We start from the raw sequence: 24435 nt of genomic DNA on the forward strand, positions 1-24435 counted from the left end.
GGAGTTTGCGGTTTGTGCTAAATTTGATCCGGATTGTACTAAAGCGCTGACCGCATGCAAAACCACTAACCATCGCACAATTGATCCGGATAGACATGTCATTACGGATCGACTTCTGAAATATTTAGGATACCTCAAAAAGTTTGATAAAATGGTTCTTTGCCATTGGAAGTTATTCAAACATCATGATTAGTAATAAAATAATAATTTTTAATTAATTGATAATTAATTATAAATTATTCAGAGATTCACTAGGGATATTTGAATTTTTTTATTTCTTTGGAGTTGCAGTTTGTTTCTTGAAATTCTTGAAAATTTTTGGAAATTCATTGGGGTTCCTAAGCGTTGTTGTATAGATATCAATATACTATTTGTAATATTGCTAGCTATTTATTGTAAGAGAATTCTGAACTGGAATAATTTGGATTCTCCAAGATTCCAAATGGAAACAAAAATCAATTTACTTAAGTCCCACCAGTTTATCCAGGAATTCCTCCAGAATTAGATCAAAGAATTACTCCGCAGTTTAATTCAGGAAATCTTCCAGGTATTCATCCGAAGGCTCCTCTAGGTATACTTCAAAAATCTCCACAAGGAATTTCTCCCGGATTTCTTCCGAAAGCCCCCCAAGCAACTTCTTTCAGAATTTAGCATAACTGGGTTGGCTGTCGATAGGGACGATAGATGCGCCAGAAAAACAGCCTGGGGCTTGGCATGTTTTTCTTTCAACGATCCCTTTGTTCAACACCTGGCCAGGTCATAAACGATCAGTGGGGATTTGGGTGGGAAGTGTTGATTAGATACCTACATAAGAAGATGCGGAGAACTCGCACGACCTTCATAGGTATCTGGAGTTGGAGTTTGGATGGGTTATTAAGGGGTGCTTTTCCGAAGGAATTCTTGGAGAAACTTTTCCGAAGCAATTTCCGCAGGAACTTTCGAAGGAATTTCCGGAGGAACTTCCGAATGAATTCCTGGAGGAACTTCCGAAGAAAATTCTGGAAGATCTTCCAGTAGAATCCTTGTAGAAATTTCCGGAGAAATTGCTGAAAGATATAGAGAAGGAATTGCTGGAGGATCTTCTGGAGGAATTCCTGGAGGAACTTACGGAGGAACTACTGGAAGAACTTCCAGTGAAATTCATGGAGGAGCTTTCGAAGGAATTCCTGGAGGAACTTCTGAAGGAATTCCCGGTGGAACTTCCGAAAAGAATTCCCGGAGGAACTTCCAAAGGAATTCACGGAGGAATTTCCGAAGGAAATCCTGAAGGAGTTTCCGAAGAAATTCCTGGAGGAACTTCCTAAGAAATTATTGGAGGAGCTTCCGTAGATATTTCTGAAGGAACTTTATAAAGAATTTCCAGAGTAATTTTCGAAGGAATTCCTGGAGAAACTTCCGAAGGACATCCTGGAAAAACTCCCGAAAGAATTCCCGAAAGAATTCCCGAAGGAACTGCCAAAGGAATTCCCAGAGGAACTTCCGGTGGAACATACGGAGGAGTTCCTGGAGGAACTTCCGAAGGAGTTCCTGGAGGAGCTTTGGAAGGAATTCTCGGCGGAACTTCCTAAGGAGTTGGAGGAACTTCCAGAGGAATGTCTGGAGAAACTTTTGAAGGTGTTCATGGAGGAACTTCTGAAGAAATTCCTTGAGGAACTTACGGATGAATTCCTGTACTAACTTCCGACAAAAAAAATCTAGGAACTTCCGAAGAAATTCTTGGAGGAACTTCTGAAGGAATTACTGAAGAAAATTCTTCAGGAACTCTCGGAGGAACTTCTGATAGGATTCCCGGAGGATCTTTCGATGGAATTTATGGAGGAATTTCTGCAGGAATTTTGGAGGAACTTTTGCAGGAATTATCGAAGAAATTCCTGGAGGAGCTTCCGAATGAATTCATGAAGGAACTTCCGGAGGAATTCCTGGAAGGATTGCTGGTGGAACATCCGGAAGAATTCCTCGAGAAACCTCCCGGAGAGTTTTTAGGGAACTTATAGAAGACTTTCTGGAGGAGCATCTGGAAATTCTTCCGAAGGAATTTATGGTGGAGCATCCGGAAGATCTATTAAAGGAATTCCTGAAGGAACTTTCTGAAGAAATCTTCGAGAAACTTCCGGAGGAATTCCTCTTGGAACTTACGGAAGAATTCCTGGAAGAACTTCCGGATTAATTTTTGGAGCAACTTCCAGGAATTCCTTCGGGAGAACTTCTGCAGGAATTCCCGGATGAACGTCTGGAGGAATTCCAGGAATTACTTACGGAGGAACTTTCGGAAGAACTGGAGCTTTCGAAGGAAATTCCTTGGGAATTCAAAACAGAATTCCCGGAGGAACTTACCAAAAAATTGCTGGACGAACCCCAATTCCCTTGGGGTCTTCTGGAGAAATTCCCGGAAGAATTTTCGCATAAATTCTCGTAGGAACTTCCGGAGGAATTACTGCAAGATAGCATAGCATAGCATAGCATATGTGATTGTACAAATCGTGGGTGGCTATACAATGCTCAATTGAGCAATCTACTGTATATTGTCGCAAGTTGGTACTTGGGATTAGTACCTTTTCCTATACAGTAGCAGTTGTATACCTGGCCACGTCCTTACAATCACGGAAGGAAGGGAAGGAATGTTAGTTCAACATCTACTAGTGAAGATGCAGGGAATCCATACTACCTTCATAGATGTCTCGGGAAGGAAAATTATTGCTATTGGGTAAGGTGAATAATAGGGAGCTTTATTCGACAATATAGAGCGTTTATCAATAACAGTATATGCTGAAAAATTATTAAAATATATTCATCAATTGACTTACAAACCGTCCAAAGGAGGACAAAGTAACCTGGATCTTACAAATGTTTCGCATCATATACAAAACACGTTCAACCGCACACTTATTCACCGAACATTAGAAACAGAACCAAAAACTCGGATTTTACGAATGTTCTAAATCCTACCTGAAACACGTCCGATCACGCACCGATTGTTTACTCACTCGGCCACGCGAACTATCTGCTTACTGAGCAGAAACACGACAAAACAGGCACTGATGGCCGCACAATGCAGAACACAATATTTCGGCAAATCGCGCGAAATTACTGAAAGATCTTCCGAAATAATTCCTTCGAGCGACTTCCTGGAAGAATGCCATGTTGAACTTCAGGAAGCACTCCTGGCAGATTTTCCGGAAAAATTCCTGGAGTAACATCTAGAAGAAATCCTGGAGGAGCTTCAGGAAAAATTCCTGGAGAATTTCTTCATAAATTCCTAGAAGAACTTCTTCAAAGTTTCCTGTAGAACTTTCGGAAAAATTCTTGGAATTCATCCGGAAATTCCTCTAGAAATTCTACCAGAAATAAATCATGAAGTTCCTCTAGATTCATTTCATTTATTTAGTTAACATCTAAACAGATAACACTGAATCAACAATTTGACGCCACAATACACGGTTCGAGGCCGCATCTCTCCATCCTCGGATACGCCCCACGCTCGCCAAGTCGTTCTGCACCTGGTCTGCCCATCTCGCTCGCTGCGCTCCACGCCGTCTCGTACCTGCCGGATTGGAAGCGAACACCAACTTTGCAGGGTTGCTGTCCGGCATTCTTGCAACATGTCCTGCCCATCGTACCCTTCCGGCTTTATACTGGGTTCGCCGTAGAGTTGGGCGAGCTCATGGTTCATTCTTCGCCGCCACACACCGTCTTCTTGCACACCGCCAAAGATGGTCCTAAGCACCCGTCTCTCGAATACTCCGAGTGCTTGCAAGTCCTCCTCGACATTGTCCATGTTTCATGTCCGTAGAGGACAACCGGTCTTATAAGCGTCTTGTACATGACACATTTGGTGCGGTGGCGAATCTTTTTCGACCGCAGTTTCTTCTGGAGCCCGTAGTAGGCCCGACTTCCACAGATGATGCGCCTTCGTATTTCACGACTAACGTTGTTGTCAGCCGTTAGCAAGGATCCGAGGTAGACGAATTCCTCGACCACCTCGAAGGTATCCCCGTCTATCGTAACACTGCTTCCCAGGCGGGCCCTGTCGCGCTCGGTTCCGCCCACAAGCATGTACTTTGTCTTTGACGCATTCACCAACAGTCCAACTTTTGTTGCTTCACGTTTCAGGCGGGTGTACAATTCTGCCACCTTTGCAAATGTTCGGCCGACAATGTCCATGTCATCCACGAAGCAAATAAATTGACTAGATCTGTTGAAAATCGTACCCCGGCTGTTACACCCGGCTCTCCGCATGACACCTTCTAGCGCAATGTTGAACAACAGGCACGAAAGTCCATCACCTTGTCTTAGTCCCCGGCGCGATTCGAACGAACTGGAGTGTTCGCCCGAAATCTTCACACAGTTTTGCACACCATCCACCGTTGCTTTGATCAGTCTGGTAAGCTTCCCAGGGAAGGTGTTCTCGTCCATAATTTTCCATAGCTCTACGCGGTCTATACTGTCGTATGCCGCCTTGAAATCAACGAACAGATGGTGCGTTGGGACCTGGTATTCACGGCATTTTTGAAGTAATTTCCTTTAGATATTTACCTAAAAATTTCTCCATAAATTCCCAATGAAGTTTCTTAGACGTTTTTTCAAGAAGTCCCGTGAAAATTCTGGAATTCCGGTTAACCCTCCAGAAATTCCTTCTGAACATTTCTCCAAAAATTCCTTTGAAAATTAATCCAATAATCCTCCCGGAAATTATTCTGGAAATTATTAAAGAAATTTTTCCGACATTGCTCGTGGAAACTTCTCCAGAAATATTCCACGAAATAGCAGCCGGAAGCCCCTAAAATGTTCTGTAACTACTTCCATCAAAATGTCTCCAAGAATTTATCCATAATTACTTTCAGTATTTTACGCAGATTTTATTCAACAATTCCCTCAGAATATCCCAAAAAAACCCTAATTTATCCACCAGTGGTGATTATGCCTTTCTCGATTCAATGTGTTGAATTCGAATTAGTATGGTAAATGCAACGTAAATTGCCTACATTTTGGCGATTAAAAGCTTTGATGCGATTATATCACGCTACTTAAGGTGATTATACAGGTATAGGTGAATTTTGAATTCACCACACGGTTTTCTACTCCTATTATCAAAAGTTCAAATCTAGCGTAATAATTCTCGTAAAATGCTGAAATTAAAGTCGATTGTTTACCATAAGTAAGCAAACGATCTACGAATGTTTCATCCCCGTGGGCAATGTGGTTCTCTCAATTCGTGCTCTTGAAAAATCACTATAAAAAGCACGTGGTTTCCAAAATGGCCGATTTCTGGCTTTGTTGTATAACCACCTTAAGAATGAATCACCAGCTTTTCCAATTTTTGCAACAGATGGCGCTAGTGAGAATAACTCCTTCTCATTTAGTATGTATGAAGAAAATCACTAAAACTCAGTTTTATCTAATAAAACCCAGATTAATCCACCTAGCGGTGATGGTGCCTTTCTCGACCTTCGTAAAATGTGTGTGCTTGAAAAAAGATGAGCTAGTGGCTAGGAGTAAAAAAGACAAATTTCTTTGTCCGTTCTATGAAAATCAGATTGTTTATGGCAAAGATATTGTAGATCCAGTTGAAAACCGAAAATCATATTTTGTCCCATTTCCGGATGTCGCAACTGCATCGCGAGTGGTGCCCGACTATGGCACAGTTGCGCACTACTCGCGATGCAGTTGCAACATCCGGAAATGCGAGAAAATGCGATTTCGCGGGACCTAGGTTCGGTTTTCAGCTTGATCTACAATATGCTAATAAGAATTTCGACATTTTGTTTCCTTTTCCAATCTTTTGACGTACATAACCCTGTTTTATTTCACCCAGTCATATATTTTAAGGATATCACTTTTGGATGTTAGTTGAACTGAAGCTCCGACTACACAAAAAGAAAACGAAAATATCATTCCCATCACGCGAGCGGAGGGCAATATTTGTTATGATATAAATCTCATGACCGTCTTTCTGCCAAACTCCCGTATGAAGTGGGAGAGACAGAGACATCATCTCAGTTCGTCGAGCTGAATCGATTGGTATATAACACTATGGGTCTCCAGGCCTTCTGTAAAAGTTTGGTTTTTGGAGCGAATATACAGCCTTTTCGTATAAAAAGGCTAAAATGGCGTTTCGGCCATAACTTCCAATCCCATAGTCCGATCTAGCCAATTTTCAATAGGAAACAATGGGACAGGATTCTGCGTCGAATGCAACTTGTTTCGTGTAAATCGATTAAGGTTAGGTGTCCGAAAAATAGGTGACATTTTTTGTGATTTTTATGAAAAAAGGTATTTTGGTCATAACTTCCAATCCCATAGTCCGACCTGTCCAATTTTCAATAGGAAACAATGGGAAAGGATTTTGCGACGAATGCAATTTGTTGCGAGCAAATCGGTTGAGAATAAGTGCCTGAAAAATGAGTGACATTTTTTACGCGATTTTTTTGTATGAATTTGTATTTTGGCCATAACTTTCGATCCCATAGTCCGATCTGGCCAATTTCAAATAGGAAACAATGGGACAGGATTCTGCGTCGAATGCAAATTGTTGCGAGCAAATCGGTTGAGGATAAGTGCCCGAAAAATGAGTGACATTTTTTACGCGATTTTTTCGTATGATTTTGTATTTTGGCCATAACTTTTGATCCCATAGTCCGATCTGGCCAATTTTTGATAGTAAACAATGGGACAGGATTCTGCGTCGAATGCAACTTGTTTCGTGTAAATCGATTAAGGTTAGGTGTCCGAAAAATAGGTGACATTTTTTGTGATTTTCATGAAAAAAGGTATTTTGGTCATAACTTCCAATCCCATAGTCCGACCTGTCCAATTTTCAATAGGAAACAATGGGAAAGGATTTTGCGTCGAATGCAATTTGTTGCGAGCAAATCGGTTGAGGATAAGTGCCCGAAAAATGAGTGACATTTTTTACACGATTTTTTCGTATGATGCTGTGTTTTGGCCATAACTTTTGATCCCATAGTCCGATCTGGCCAATTTCAAATAGAAAACAATAGGACAGGATTCTGCGTCGAATGCAACTTGTTGCGAGCAAATCGGTTGAGGATAAGTGCCCGAAAAATGAGTGACATTTTTTACGCAATTTTTTCGTATGATTTTGTATTTTGGCCATAACTTTCGATCCCATAGTCCGATCTGGCCAAATTCAAATAGGAAACAATGGGACAGGATTCTGCGTCGAATGCAACTTGTTGCGAGCAAATCGGTTGAGGATAAGTGCCCGAAAATGAGTGACATTTTTTACGCGATTTTTTCAAATGAATTTGTATTTTGGCCATAACTCTCGATCCCATAGTCCGATCTGGCCAATTTCAAATAGGAAACAATGGGACAGGATTCTGTGTCGAATGCAACTTGTTGCGAGCAAATCGGTTGAGGATAAGTGCCCGAAAATGAGTGACATTTTTTACGCGATTTTTTCAAATGAATTTGTATTTTGGCCATAACTCTCGATCCCATAGTCCGATCTGGCCAATTTCAAATAGGAAACAATGGGACAGGATTCTGTGTCGAATGCAACTTGTTGCGAGCAAATCGGTTGAGGATAAGTGCCCGAAAAATGAGTGACATTTTGTTGAGTAGTTTTGCACACACACACACACACACACACACACACACACACACACACACACACACACACACACACACACACACACACACACACACACACACACACACACACACACACACACACACACACACACACACACACACACACACACACACACACACACACACACACACACACACACACACACACACACACACACACACACACACACACACACACACACACACACACACACACACACACACACACACAGACATCACTTCGATTCGTCGAACTGAGTCGATTGGTATATAACACTATGGGTCTCCGGGCCTTCTATAAAAAGTTTGTTTTTGGAGCGATCATATAGCCTTTACCGTATACTTAGTATACGAGAAAGGCAAAAACTATTTACATGAGAAAATATTTGGTACAGGTAGTAGCTTTTATATTTGGCTACGTACGGTACCAAATATTTTTTGGAATTATTTTGTAGTTTTTGAAAAAATCGGGAAAATATTCAAATCTCCATACATTTCTTCGCTAGTTAACTCATGCCATAAACTACAGATCCACTTGATGTTCCATGATTGTATATACATGCGCACTGATCAAAGTATACATGGATTTTTGACAACTAGGACAAAAACAATCAGTCAACGAAGAAAAAAACCCAGTTTAATCCACCTAGCGGTGATGATGCCTTTCTCGTGCGGTAAAAAATAGTATTTTGGGCATTTCTTCTGAGCCCATCGTCCGATCGGGCCAATTTTCAATAGGAAATAATGAGACAAGATTCTGCGTCGAATGCAACCTGTTGCGAGGAAATCGGTTCAGGGTAAGTGCATTAAAAGTGAGCGAGACTTTTTTACGCGCTTTTTTATGAGAAAAAGTATTTTGGCCATAACTCCCAAGCCCATAGTCCGAACCGGCCAATTTTCAATAGGAAACAATGGGGCATAATACTGCGTCAAATGCAACCTGTTGCGAAGAAATCGGTCAAGGGTAAGTACAAAAAAAGTGAGCGAGACTTTTTGCTCTTTTGGTGCGCACATACACACACACACATACACACTCACACACACGCGCACACACACAGACATCACCTCAATTCGTCGAGCTGAGTCGATTGGTATATAACACTATGGGTCTCCGAGCCTTCTATAAAAAGTTTGTTTTTGGAGTGAACATATAGCCTTTACGTATACTTAGTATTGGCGATTTGCCGTTGCAAGAAAAAGAAGAAGCAGAATGTCGCGCATTCGAAAAATTAGCACGGGAAAGGATAGAAAGAAAATTTTAAAACACTTCTCAAAAATTTTAAAAGTAATTTAATTAAAAACGAGTATTAGCGCGGGGTTGGAATTCTTTTGCACTGCATAATAGATGTATAATTTAGATTTCAAAATTTTATTTTTGATGTTTCATTTTATTAACAGTATTAAGCATTTCCAACCCCGTACTGATAACCGTTTTTAAATAAATTATTTCTAGAATTTTTGAGAAGTCTTTTAAAATGTTCTTCCTATCCTTTCTCGTGCTAATTTTTCGAATGCGCGACATTCTGCTTCTTCTTTTTCTTGCAACGCCAAATCGCCAATACGAGAAAGGCAAAAAATAAACACAAATCCATCGTTTCTGTCCACTGCCGGTAGTGTTGATTTGTTCCGGTTTCAGATTCCGGTTATCTTGTGCGATCGTAGTGTACTGTCCGGCGGAGCGACGGTAGCGAAATTTTGTCGACGGCGAAATGGAAGGAAACGATTACGAAGGGAATGATCGTACCGAATCGATGGCGACAGCATCAGCCGTGTGTAAATCTACGGATATCAAATTGAAGGAGTTGAGACAAAAGGCCATTAGGATGGGCATACCTTCGACGGGGTCAAAAGCGCAGTTAAAAAGAAGGTAAGCAATGCCACACACCTCGTGAATTTAATCCGCGGATTTTTCCCCATTTATTTTTACATATATGCGATGTTTTCGGTTTTTGGGCACGGAAAATCAAAATCCCGGCCCCATTAAAATAACACGGGACCGAAATACTGTAGAAAGGTACTGTAGAAAGTACGAACAAATTTCTCCTTACTGGTGTGGGAATCGAGCCCACACTCCACAGTACACAAATGCGCCAAGACGACTGACACAGCTAACCGCCCGGCCGTGAAGCCCACTGCATTGGTAGTGTGCGACCCCCAAGCATTTCACAGACAATATATACCTTTCCCTTCAATTGGCTTTAGGACTTAAAGATCACCGGATCATCACATCCCGTTCAGAATATTATGTTTTTTTATAACTAATCTATAATAAAAACAATGATAATGATAAAGCCCGCAGTCCACTCTTTGTCATGATGATAAATATTTGTAAAGTTCATCCAGAGAGCTTTCAAACTTTACAAATAATTGTCATCATAGCAAATACAGTGTATTAATAGCTTAAGTGAGTTTGATCATCAATCCACCCAGCGATCTGCCACCGCAAGCATAAGTGAGGGTTTCATATCAATATATCAACAGTTATGCTTACGATGGCCTGGTTACGATGGTTGTGCTCTCGTGCATGTACAAAAATGGAATACACAGGATTCTGTTTTTACACGATTTTTTTTGCTCGTATTTACGATCGTGTGACTTTAATTTACTTATATACTTTAATAATGACTCTGTGCTTTAATTTACCACCAAACTCTTCGCAACATGTTTCAAAAAATCCAGAGTAAATCAAAGAAAAATCACATGATAATTAATATGCGTTAAACATTTAGGATGAGTGGAAAATTGAGAAAATGTAAATCGTGTAAAAACAGAATCCAGAGTAATAGTTCATCAGAATGGTAAGAAATAGCATTTGAGGATATAGGTCACATTATTCTTATTTTTGTCTTTCTCGTACACTTAGGTTCTACTTAATTTTCCGAATTAAACTAAATTTAAAATTAAACTTCAAAGTAGCAATTCAATAATAGACAAAATATCTTGCGCACAAAACACGATAACTTTTGGTGGACGTCGAATAAGACAGCATTAGTGTTTATGAAGGCTATAGGATCCCCAAAAATAAACCAATGATAAAAGAACCCATACCCCATACTGTTATATATAAATCGACTAAACTCGACAAACTGTACGAATGTTTTTTTTGCGTATACAGTTTGTCGCAGAATCTTTATATAGTCTAATATGGGGCACACACTTGTGGTATTCGTACCATGGTACAAGGCGACAAGAAAATAATTTCAAGGCTATCTTTAATGAAGACAATAATTGGTATGGCACTCATTTCAAGATTTTTGTACCATGGTATGAATACCTCAAGTGTGTCCCCCATATCATATAACACTGAGCACTGAACAGTGATTCTATTTACAGATATTTGTGTCCTAGTTTCCAACACGAGAAAGTCCGTATTTTCACTAGATGGATCAGTCTGTTCCTTGTTTGCATTTGTTGGTACACCATACAGCTTTTTTTACAAGACGAGACAACCTCAGGTGAAAATCTCATTAATAAAGACGAAAACAAGCTTTTTTAAAATTATTTTTCTGAAGTAATAATGTACCTACAACCACACACACAGACGCAAACTCAAAAGAACATCATCTCAGCTTGCCATCTGGTACATAATAATAATCTCTAGGCCTTAAATAAAAAACGGCTTCAAAGTTTAATATAGTATAGCTTTTTCGTTACACCATGGTATACGATAAAAGTAGAACTGTTTGATTTGAGAACCGTTACTCTATAGTTAAAAAAAACCTTTAAAACGAATTCATTAAGCAGTTAAGGTCCGTTCATAAATTGATATTTTTTTTGATAAATTTACAAAATTAAGAATACGTAACGCGTAATTTTAAAACTCCTCCCTGTATAAAACGTAGCATTCGAACTTACCCTCTTCCTCTCCCAATAGCGTTAGGTTTTCGGTAAACAGTCTTTGAGAGCGACGAATAAGGAATACTGGAATATAGTAAGTACTTACTGAAAACATTTGTATTTGCCAGAAGTCACAGTTTAGAAGAAATTTTTAAGTTTAGTTTGTTTTCGGAATCGTTTAAGAATCAGCCACGGGCACTGTACTTCTTTACTGTACATAAATCTTCATCTTTCGGAAGCGTAGGAACAGATTTCTGGCCACCGTGGCCGTGGCAAAACGTGGTTTTAGTAAACTGCAACAGGATTATTCCCGAGGCTTGCGAACAATAATCCTCCAAACTACATCGATACTGAAGATATCGGCTACGATGATTTGGAATCTTCGTTCGCCCGATCTCGTGTAATCCTTCCATATTCTCTTCTCTGTCCGTGTTTGCTCACGAGAAACCCGGTTTCCTATGAGGTGTCTATGGGAAGCTCTTGGGAATACTCCTCAAAACTTACCACCGGGAATAGTGTCCACACTGGATCGTATATTTTGACGAGGCTGGATTCAAAACACTACTCAGGCACTTTATTTTGTTTTTACAGTCGACGGTGCTTGACGGTCACTGATTCACAGCTGTCAAATTTACAACTATACACGAATTTTTTTTCACCCATCGATGAGTTAAAATAACCAAATGCGAAGTTCTAAGGAATTTTGAAGTTAGCGGCATTAGCAAAAAATTCTTACAGAATATGTAGCTATTATTAGGTATTTTATCATATACCTTAAAATAAATATATTTAACGCAATGGGTGATGATGACATTATGATTCAACTCAACAAAGACTTATTACATGTTTAAGTTTATTTTACCTAAGTGTTGGTTATTTTTTTCTATCCGTGTACTGTTATTTAATCGATCGTCCCGCCACCTGTTGGATTTTAGAGTAACATCTGATAACTTATATAGTTTCCGCAAGGGTGGCGTAGCTTACCAGAACGCCTCTGGTGGCCAGATTCAGTGAGAGCCATCGCATCTGATTCATTACTCAACTATGAGCGTAATGGATTGCGTCACGGCTAAATTGGGTCCTAAAGCCCTACCTCGCTTATGGTTGCAAACGATAGTGTATCTATCAAGAATACTTGAACCGATGTTATAAAAATTATAGTAAATGCCTAAATCAGTAAAAATAATATGTTTGTGTTTAAGACATTTTAAGGCAAATTTTGGCCTGTGCAACATTTCAGAACGAATGAACCATCAGCCCAAAACGTCAGGCCCATATATTAACTGTCAAAGGTTGAGTCAAGTGCCCTGCGGTGTCTTACTAGTGCGTTTGAATCATATTATTCCGTACGTCAAACGAGACCGAAAATGTCGAGGAAGCATTTTTCATCTATTTTTAAATTTCAAATTAAACAATGTTCCTTTCGATTTCTGAGTCAAAAGAAAAACTGACGCGTTCAGGATGATAAACTTCATCGTTCCATGAAATAAAATCTAATATCGATTCTTCATTTTAGGACCGTGCATGTAAACTGCGTATTTGTTAAAAGAAAAATAGAAATATTATTCAAACCGAACGAGTTATTAACAAACAAGAACAATAGTGTCCAACTAGGAAAGTTTCTCCGTCGAATGAAACTAGTTGCACTCGAATCGGTCAAGTCCTTCTATATGAAACGTGTTTAACATTAAAAAATTCCCGGGGCTACACACATCCACATACACACACACAGACGGACATTTACTCAGTTTTTCGAGCTGAGTCGATTGGTATATAACACTATGGGTCTCCGAGCCTTCTATCAAAATTTGGCTTTCGGAGTGAAATTATACCCTTCTGGTACAACTTTGTTGTACGAGAAAGGCAAAACGTGGAAACTACTCAGATGAAATAATTAATATTGAGCGTCTTAGGGGAAAATGTTACAAGGTTAAAATACTTCAAAGTTCCATTTACTTCCGCTATATTCGGAAGTAAATGGAACTTTGAAGTATTTTAACCTTGGAACGACTCAGAATCTTCAGTGATAATTTCTTACAATTGTGTTTGGGAACTTCCCTTGAAGTTTTCCATGGAAATTCTTGATTTTTTATAGGAATTCTTGAGAATTCTCGATAGCCGATTTAAATCGAGCGTATACAATGAATATCTACCGAGGCTGAAATAATATGTTGAACTGTTTCCACAGACAAACAGACATAACACTCGACAAATTTCCATCGTTCAATGATTTACTGGTCGATTTAAATAATCATTAGTTGGTCAATCGATCACTCGTGGCGCGTGCATCGGATTTGCTCAAGTTTGACGTTTTCACACTACCGCCATCTGGTTCGTGCTTTGCCCAACTAACTAAAATCAACAGATGTCGTTTGTGTTTGAACGACGATGAATTTGATGAGTGAATGTTCAATGTGTTATGTCTGTTTGTCTGTGCTGTTTCCATTGAAAATGATGATTATTTTACTTTATATACTAAACCGTTGAATATATTTTAGAAATCTGACTTCAAAATGTTAAATTCATGCACAACAGTATGAAATGATATTCAAATTTTAAAATTTCAACTTGAATATCAATGTGCCAAGCTGAAGATCCATTGTGACACCGCACATAACAATGCTGACACCGAGAGTCTACGCTTGTTGCTGTTCATGCACATGCCGTCCTATTCATTCGCACATTCAAATTTGTAAAGGACTAGGGATTTGATTGTGTGTTGGATGTCAACTGTTTGAGTGTAGTTGAAGTGACTTTTTCTGTCCCTGTCCATGAGCGTTGGTCCACTGCCGATGGCTGGCACATGCTTACTCTGCCACCGATAGGTTTATTGTTGCTATCGGCGTACCGAATGCCCTCTAACAATAGTAAAACGAAAGGCAAAGTCAAGAACCTCGTAGAGCCTGTCGAATACACAACAGAAGAATGTTAAACGTCTTCATTTATTTCAAGATGTGAATCAGTAGAAATATTAAGTTTTAAATTGACACTAACAACAGTCATAAGCCATTCATTTTCGGCTCGCTTTCGCTCGACATCCGGAAACATTTCTTCCGTTTTCTCTACAACCACGTCAACCTTTCTCATGATTCCCCCAAGAGTCCAAACTTCTTCCAGCTGTAAAGCATCCCTTTCCCTCGCACTTGCCGGCGAAGTTCAAGATCTATGGCTGACACACTGTCCTAGTTTTCCCAGCTACCCAGCCTAGTGTGTTCTTGTACCCAGCCAGCAGCAGTAGGAGAGTGTCGTGTTCAAACATTCTCGTCCTTCTTTGATTTGCCATCCCCCGCCGTGGTACACGCAATGAATGAGGATACAATTATTGAAATTTATGGCTAATAAAATACCCCAAAATGGCATTCCTGTGGTTGCGATGTTTGCTATTCCGTGGGGCAAAATCTAACGGTAGGGGGGGTTTACTCAACACCACCTGCTGACATCCGTTCGTTCCCTCCCGGGATGAATCCGAACAACCAACTAACCGGCATACTGTGGGGAGGGAAAATCTCGGAGTTATTCAACTAGTGGTACTGCAGGCTTTCTTACGATTAAATGGAATATATATTCTTTTCTTTTAACTAAAATCATTCGTTGTGAACTGTCGAAGCGTTCGTTGACTAAAGATAATTCAATACCTTACATGTACAAAACTTGTCGTTAATAAATTGATATTATGATCTTTCGGTACAACTTAGACGGTTAGAAGGACAGTAACTTATAAAGTCGACTTAATAGTGCATAACTTTGGGTGAACACTGAACATACCTTCGGTTCTTCCGCAAATGGGGGAACTAGGGAAGTAAGATTGTTTATGTGAAGGCCACATTTTTCCGACCAGTAAGTGAGCACTGTTCCGATTTCAAATTAATCCAAGTGTTTATCACACCACTCAGAAATTTCGTACAAACCGTTGATTATTATCATTGAAATAAGCAATACAGTGAAGTAATAACAGTAGCTGAACACGAATAGCATGATTCCGTTGGAAGCTTTTCCCACACGATTGCGTCATGTTTGCAAAGATTGGATCAGAAGGTTCATGTAGATTACAAGGAATGGCGTGTCTGAAACACATCTTTGGCACTGACCATAAATTATTTCGCTACAGTTTTTTTTTTTGTAATATTCTTTTCCACTTTATATTCACTAACTCTCGGCGGGCGAACAGCTTGAAACTTTGCTATTACAGTGCCAAAGCTGACTGAAGGATATAAACTTTTGGAATTTATGCATTCGACTACACAGCATGGACCATTGGCCATGAGGGAATCGATTTTCCTCGACCATGAAACTCAAATATCACGCAACATCAAGAGGACTGAAATATCACGCATAATCTAAGTCATATTGAGTTTCAATGTTTTCTTCTATTTTAAGAAGTCATTTGAAGTCTACCATTTAACAATCGCATTAACAAAACGTTGCACTCTTTTAAACATACTTTCGTGTTGAAACAGCAACTTAGAGTTTGTTCTTATGATACAGAAACCCAAGTTTTTGTTCATAGAACGATTTCAGATCCTTAGCCGTGATAAAAACGATTGGCCCAAATCATCATGCCAACACAAATCTTCTGTACCCTGGTTAGGTGTGATCCGCGGATTGATTCACACCTTCCACCTACCCGAATAAAAATATTGTAGAAAAATAATAAAGTTTATTAAAGCAGTACTATTTAATAAATTTGCTAAAGAATACATAATATATTGTTGACATGTTAAAGAATTAGCTGTTAAAGAATTTCAAAATAGGGTAGAATACGGCATTGGCAGGGTGCGACAGTTGTTGGCACCCTCAACAATATTTGCGTTTTCCAGCAAACAAACACTATTTATGAACATAATCTTGATCCAATCACACAATTTCAAGTCTAAGCTTTCATTTGAATAAGTTGTTTGTGTAAAAGTAGCAAGATTTGATGTGTTAATCACCGAAACAAATTTGCACCTACGAAATTCTTGCCATTATTGCATTGCCAAAGAAAGCAGCGCACGAAAAGCAAACATTGACTTATTTTTTTGGATCGCCTGTTTCTCCTCTTAATTGCGTATGACACGACAAATTAAGTACGTAAACTACTTTTTACACTTTATTACCACTTGATTATCACCACAAAGAGCAAATTTAAGCAATATTTGCTCTATGTTTCACTAAATGAAATCGGGACTGTTCGTTTTCTTTGACAGCAGCAAACTTCGGAATAGAGCGAGAGAATGTGTTTGTGAGCATATCAAACACACGCTAAGGAGATACCACGCACAATTCTATGTGAGTTGATTTTATCAAAAATACGAACAAAATATCCGGCGATGGCATTTATTTAAAAAAAAAGTGTTAAAATACAAATGCTTCATATTTTTTACGCAAACCATGCATTATATCAAAAGTGATAGTAACACCGTAGTATTTTAACCCTTATGTGGCTGACAGGACCGTTTTCCTTTTGCAACTACAATACTTTCCAAGCTCATCAAAAAAATCATAACTATTCCCGTTCCTACATAGCGCATTTCAACCATAAATAATTGCCTACTTTTAGGGTATTATCTATTATTGAACTGTGAAACGTAGTGTAAGAATGGGGTGGCTCCAGCGGCTGGATAGGACAGTGCTGCCCATTATTCAACATATGAAGACTTACGAGGTAGAATATATTGTTAATATACTATACTACCAGAACCGACGAGCTTCGTTTCACCTAAAATTGATTAATTATATATTTTTTACATTATTTAAAAGAAGTATTCGAAATTTGCAAATTTGGATTCCATTTTTTAGATTAATTTTCGATTACAGCAGAAATTTGTACTTTATTTGTCCCCCCTCCAGAAGATGATGGGTCTAATACCATCATAAGAATCTTTATCGTTCCCAAAAACCTCTACATACAAATCTAGGAACTTTTTTCAAATGGGCCTAATTGATTCTGACCCTGATTTTTGGAATGACGATTGCACTCGTAATTCAAGTTATTTTGGTCAATTCATGTACCCAACAGATAGAGTAGATTGCAATCTATCAGATAGTAACGTGAGTTGAACGAAACATGCTGAATAAAGAGAGTAGGAGTCGTTTTAAATTTCAAGGTCAAATACAGTTACGCCTATTTGAAAAAAGTTCCTAGAAATGTTCATGCCGTATCCTGATCTATAAGGGCAGACAGACAAAAATTAATTATTATGTGTATAGATTTGGTTTTAAGTAGTTTACGTCGAGCGGTCGTGTCTTGTACACAACCACCAAGATTTTTATTTTTGATGAAACAAACATATCACGCACAAAGAGCAAGTTGTATATTTGAAACTGGTTGATAAACTTTTGCTTACGACTCTAAGGTATTACAAAAGACAAAAGATGTAAATCTTGGCAGCGGACAAAAAGCATATAAGTTCCCTTCTCCAAAATGGCCAACATTATTCAAATATGTTGAAAATGGTAAAAGTTATGGAAATGTCAATATCTGAATACACTAGTACCCTATCTGCCATTCCCGTCTGATTTTTGTTGGCCGCATAAGGGTTAAATTTATTTTACAATGTGTTTAAATGCTTTTGCCTATCTGTCTAAAATTGATGCCAAGGCTAAAAATTCATGTTTTGTTTTAAGCCAGTTTTAATAAATAATAAAGTTTTTTCCAAAATTGAGTGAAGCGAGATGAGCGTGCGGCCGATTAATATGAATGAATTTTACTACTGGAGGATATAAACAAACAGCATTTGGCACCAATACATTACCAGTTTTCTACTTCCATGTCTAGTTGCTAAAGGGAGCAAACTCATTGCTAATAATAGAAATTGCTATGCCAATAGAAGAAACGTTGACCTGTTACTTTATATTAAATTTACTGAGTTTGTGGTAAAAGCTGCTATATTTAGTGAATACCAATCATAAAAGAAAGAGCATACAAATGTATACCAGTTAAACTGTACCAGTTTTTTAGTGTAATTATTGATTATTTTTATCATTCAATTTGGTGAATGTCTTAGACTGCCAAGAATAGGTATTTTCCCCTACTTCAATTTGCATTGTATCGATGAAATTAAAGAAAAATTAAAGAAATATTCAAAGTAATGATTTAATCTTATGTAATTGAACACTTCAAAAACAACTACCCATATTGTCACATAAGAGAAACATGTTAACATATTGTATTCACTGTATCCAGCTTTTTACGCTAGCCATAAATAAACAAGGGGTGAATCGAATTTGACGTTACTGTGAACTTGATTTGAAATAATATCTTAGTAGCCATAAATTGGAGTCTACAACCTACTGATCTGTCAGATTGGGTAAACATAAAAATATGGTCTGAAAAACGAGTGAAAGTGTTGTATAGGATTAATTCGTATTTTGTTTGTTTTTAGTTACAAAAAAAATAAAATTGCTTTTTTTCTAGGACACCTAGAACTCAATCGGAACACAACAGTTGCTACTTGAAAAATCCTTTAAGATTCCCTGGAAATCGGAAAGAGCGGAACAAAGCTTCGGATGTAGTCGATCGGCTCAGGGAAAATCTTAAACTGATCTCATATTGGAAGATCTGAATGACTTTTTTACAGGTCAGAAGGACGTGAAGCCTAATCTGTGTTATTGGTATGAGCAAGCTTCAGTTTGGTCAGCGATGTTTGTGGACTCTTACTTCTGGGTAATATGTTATAGCCGATGGTATTGCACAAATCAATGGACGAAATCATTTTGTAATGGTTCCGCGTTATGTAATGCTAGGAAAACGTGAAACTTTCCAGTTTCAATATGGAAGTGGACTATGCGGAGATGGGATGTAATCATTTATATGTCGAAATTAGTACAAAACTAGTTCTTCTTCTTCTTATTGGCATTACATCCCCACACTGGGACAGAGCCGCCTCACAGCTTAGTGTTCATTAAGCACTTCCACAGTTATTAACTGCGAGGTTTCTAAGCCAGGTTACCATTTTTGCATTCGTATATCATGAGGCTAGCACGATGATGCTTTTATGCCCAGGGAAGTCGAGACAATTTCCAATCCGAAAATTGCCTAGACCGGCACCGGGAATCGAACCCAGCCACCCTCAGCATGGTCTTGCTTTGTAGCCGCGCGTCTTACCACACGGCTAAGGAGGGCCCCTACAAAACTAGTACACAATTCAATATGAACGAAAACAAATTGTTTTAGTGTATATTGAATTGTGTACTAGTTTGGAATTTTTGTCTCATTGTAGTCCTGTATGGTCCTACCGTATTGCGATTTATTGGAAATCGTTTCATTTAAAATAAAACTAAGAGCGATGCATTAATTTAGTAAAGTATTTTTTCCTCATAATAAAATTTCATAAAATTTTCTCTTGTGGGGAGCATGAACAAATGTCAGACCACTATTCCTCCCCTAAGCCCTTCCGTGATTACACATTTTATTGATTATCTGGGAGTTCAATCTTTCCCCCGTTCTACACAAAATAGAACAACCTTAGAAACTTGCAATGTTTGTCCATGATGTCGATTATGTAACTCTCCGGCTATCTCAGAGGATCTCAGATCCTAACTTTAAAGTCAGTTGCACGGCTGTAAGATGATCATTAAGAAGGCTATTGGCTTGTCTCCTTGTTTTTTATTACATTACCCTGTGACAATAAGGGTTTTCATTAAAATTACTATTGGATAGAATTTACAAGAAAACGCCTTACTCCAGGCTGTGAAAAAAACAATTTTCTGCTGATTCCAATCTTCCAGAGTTTTACATAATGAACGATGGGGACAAATAACGTTTCCCATAGTGTTGCAGCAATAATTGCTGGACAACGCGTATATGCTAGTCATATAACGAAATATGGTGCCAGAAAGAAAAATAGTGAGAAATATCACGTGCGTACCCCTGAATCGCGCCAGGCATATCTTTCTTTCTTTCCATTTATTTCCACTATTATTTATCATATATCTTTGTCCAGCCAGGCATATAGAAGAAGCAAACACTGTAACGAACCTTCGGGTCGTTACAATTATTGTAAATATTATGACTTAATTGTTCCTTTTTAACTGTTACTTAGTTGTTTCATTCTTGTTAAATGTTCTTTCTATTCATGAGTTAAGGTTAAATAAAATAAAATGGAAAAAATAGTTAAATTATAAAAGTTGTACCAGTCTAATCGGAAGAACAGAAATTCACGATATCAGTTCATTCGCGTTCATGAGTCGCATTTCCCCTGGGAAAAAAATGGTTAATGAGATCCAATCCAGGTGGTGAGACGCCGTGGGATTAAATTGCGTAAGCCACCCAAAATTGCTTGATCCCGCAAAATTTTGCATTTGAGCTTCGGCGTGCATCGACCTGTTGGAATCCTTTTGAAGATATATTGACCTTTTCCGAAGTCCCTCTCACATGGACAGAAAGGTGGCTAACTTAGGCTGTTCGTGTGAAGAGACGCGAACATGCGCGAAAATTATTGTCATGAGCATGAGAGCAACCGTCGGTATCGCGAATTTACCTTCGTGATTTCCGGTGACGAAATTAATTCGGCGGTTAATCTGAGGATTATGAAGCGGATCAGATTCACTTCGAACTGATCCGTGGAAGAGGCAGGAGTGGCCCAAGTGTTCTCGCGCCGTGGTAGTTTTTCAAAGGTATTAGCTACATTAAATGTGTTCAACCAGTGAATCTTTCAAAACCTTTCCCAAAGAATGCGATCTTAAACCCTTTCCCATAGTTCTAGCTAGTTAGTCGTGTGTGCAAAGGTTACGAACGGTGTGTTATCGTGTGTGCTGGTAGCTCAAAGCAGGTAAATGTGCAATTTAGATGATGGGTATAGTGCAGTGCTGACACGTGCAATATGCAACGGTCTTTGAATGTGTTTAGATTCGTGACCACGCCGACACGACGCCCGACAACCCACACCGAACCATCGAGGCCATTCTTGACCCCACCATCAGCTTGCGAGGTTTTCCCGGGGCACGCCGGAAGAGGGACGCGATCGCCAATCAACGCGCGCCCTAGGCAGGGCATCACCGAAGAAGAAGAAGAAGAAGTAAGGCAACCGTTTTTCCCTCCGTTGGTGACGACCGACGGACATCGACGCACGTGCCGCGTCGCGCCATCGTATGAGACCGTAAGTCTTTCGATCCGGAGCAAAGCCATCCATAGGCGACAACCGCAGTCGCAGCATCATCCGCTAGCCCAGCTAGCCCAACCATCAACCACTAGGCAAGCCGCCGACCCGCCGGCGAACCGCGTGTAAGTTTACCGCCATCGTCCGCTAGTTCAACCATCACATGGACGCGCCGTCGCACTAGTCGTCGCGTCCATTCTCAAAGTGAGTACTCCTTTATAAAATACATGCGCATGTGAATTTCCGCCGCAACATAGCCAATACCTGTTGCTAGGCGAAGACACGGCTCGGCCGTGAGAATATGTTGAGGACTGTTTAAGACCGTACGCACATTAGTTGAGGCGTTTGCGTAGCACGGCACATATTTTTGCTGAGTGAACCACACCAGGAGAGCACACACGGTAGGAGGCTAGGGACCAAATAGCAATCAATGGGAAAGGTGTAGAACGGTAGAACTGTATAGATAGGCAATCAGAGAAACAGTATGTACGCTAGTATTAGTAAGCTGAAAGCTTAATAAAAATGGGATAAAAGCTCCACTGTAACTTTTCTATGACGTGAAACTTTTCAAATATACACCGCAGGCCATAAAATTGAAACCATCTTATTTTTCTTAAGGTCCCGATGGAGTGAAGCTGATTGAAGGTAATTAATGTAGCACGTTTTTCCGTATTAGTTTTTTTTGTATTATTTTTCTACCGGGGAGGTTGGCTCCGAAACCAACCGGGCAACTCTAAAATCCGACGCGATTGGTTTTGAGGGAAAATTTAGTCGCTTTACCAGTGATGATAAACCCCCTCTACACAGTTTCATCACTGGCCGGCGGTTGTAATTAGGTAACTGGCAATTATTTTATTAAGCCGTTACTAGTAGCGTTCTTCACAGGCGCAATTTAAGTTAGCCACCTGTCTTCCATACTTAATTGGGATAAAAGGAACCTTCGTCCTCAGAGGGTCTCAACGGTCGGGCACATTTCAACACGGTCGATGGTCTCCTACGGGAGTGGCGCATAAACCATCGTACTTGAGTGCCCAAAAAGGGGAAGACGGTCCGGCGTACGGTTATAACACAAGAAATATGTTTATAAGAGTATAGGTTTATAACAATTATTATTAGTTTTAGAGGCTAGTATTTGAAACAAAATGACAGTTTAATGTTTTCACTGAGAACTTCAATTAGTCACAGATTGCTAAGACCAATTTATAAAAATTATAGTGGACACAGTATGCGTCAAAAGGGGTGATTCAAAGCATTATGGCACGTTTGCGTAAAAAGCTGGATAGATAGAATATATGCAACTATCAAGGCACAATATGGGCACGGCAAATGCTGGGTAAAGCGTACCATTGGTACTTCGCGTACCTGAAGGAATAAAATAGACCCCATCTCGCGGTCCTTAGCCTCTTACCCAGCAACTCCTATCCCTACCTCCCCGCGGTGCTGGCCGGGATACGAGCAACCTTAGGGAAGATCGGGTAACCAACCCCGGTGGGAACTATGGTCGTATGCTGACAGGGAAGGGGGGTTTGCTCCTCTCCGGAGGTGCAAATCTTATTGAGCGTCTGTTCTCCATGTCAGGATCGGCTCACAACAGCGTCTGTTCTTCATGTTAGGGGCGGCTGATCATCGTCCGAGTGCCAGCGAGGGACTCTAAGTGAAACTGTGCACCATGGTCCACCGGAAATAAGGAGGAATGGTCCTCCGGAAATTTAGGGGGTTTGGTGTCAGGCCCTGCAAGCCAGCCTTTAAAAATCATAAGCAACGAACAATCAACAAGAGAGTACGGACCGGAACCATCGGCGAAGACCACTGCGACGAAAAGGGACTAGCGATTGGAAACTCGGTTCGTGGAACTGCAAATCTCTCAACTTCATCGGGAGCACACGCATACTCGCCGATGTGCTCAAGGACCGTGGATTCGGCATCGTAGAGCTGCAGGAGGTTTGTTGGAAGGGATCAATGGTGCGAACGTTTAGAGGTAATCATACCATCTACCAGAGCTGCGGCAACACACACGAGCTGGGAACAGCTTTCATAGTGATGGGCGATATGCAAAGGCGCGTGATCGGGTGGTGGCCGATCAATGAAAGAATGTGCAAGTTGAGGATCAAAGGCCGGTTCTTCAACTTCAGCATAATCAACGTCCATAGCCCACACTCCGGAAGCACTGATGATGATAAGGACGCATTCTACGCGCAGCTGGAACGTGAGTACGACAGCTGCCCAAGCCACGACGTCAAAATCATCATAGGAGACTTGAACGCTCAGGTTGGCCAAGAGGAGGAGTTTAGACCGACTATTGGAAAGTTCAGCGCTCACCGGCTGACGAACGAAAACGGCCTACGACTAATTGATTTCGCCGCCTCCAAGAATATGGCCATTCGCAGCACCTACTTCCAACACAGCCTCCCGTATCGGTACACCTGGAGATCACCACTGCAGACAGAATCACAAATCGACCACGTTCTGATTGATGGACGGCACTTCTCCGACATTATCGACGTCAGGACATATCGTGGCGCTAACATCGACTCTGACCACTATCTGGTAATGGTTAAACTGCGCCCAAAACTATCCGTCATCAACAATGTTCGGTACCGACGACCGCCGCGGTACAACTTAGAGCGACTGAAGCAACCTGATGTCGCCACTGCATACGCGCAGCATCTCGAGGCAGCGTTGCCGGAAGAGGGTGAGCTCGATGGGGCCCCTCTTGAGGACTGCTGGAATACAGTCAAAGCAGCCATTAACGACGCAGCGGAGAACAACGTCGGGTATATGGGTCGAAGTCGACGGAACGATTGGTTCGACGAAGAGTGCAGACAGATTCTGGAGGAGAAGGACGCAGCGCGGGCGGTCGCGCTGCAGCAAGGTACCCGGAAGAACGTGGAACGTTATAGACGGAAGCGGAGACAGCAGACCCGCA

The 24435-nt window shown here is 40.2% G+C and overlaps 1 protein-coding gene and 1 long non-coding RNA gene across 2 annotated transcripts in view; both read left to right on the forward strand.

Annotated features, from left to right (window-relative positions):
* Positions 1-24435, forward strand: part of LOC134226697 (dopamine D2-like receptor) — a 1014775-nt gene that overhangs the window by 418217 nt on the left and 572123 nt on the right. The window lies entirely within an intron of this gene.
* On the forward strand, positions 20976-21507 carry LOC134226652 (uncharacterized). Its single transcript, XR_009983531.1, has 3 exons — positions 20976-21027; positions 21111-21182; positions 21260-21507. It is a non-coding gene; the product is annotated as an uncharacterized LOC134226652 (long non-coding RNA).

The sequence above is a fragment of the Armigeres subalbatus genome, chromosome 3, assembly GCF_024139115.2.
Source record: "Armigeres subalbatus isolate Guangzhou_Male chromosome 3, GZ_Asu_2, whole genome shotgun sequence".
In the NCBI taxonomy this organism is placed as follows: Eukaryota; Metazoa; Arthropoda; class Insecta; order Diptera; family Culicidae; genus Armigeres; species Armigeres subalbatus.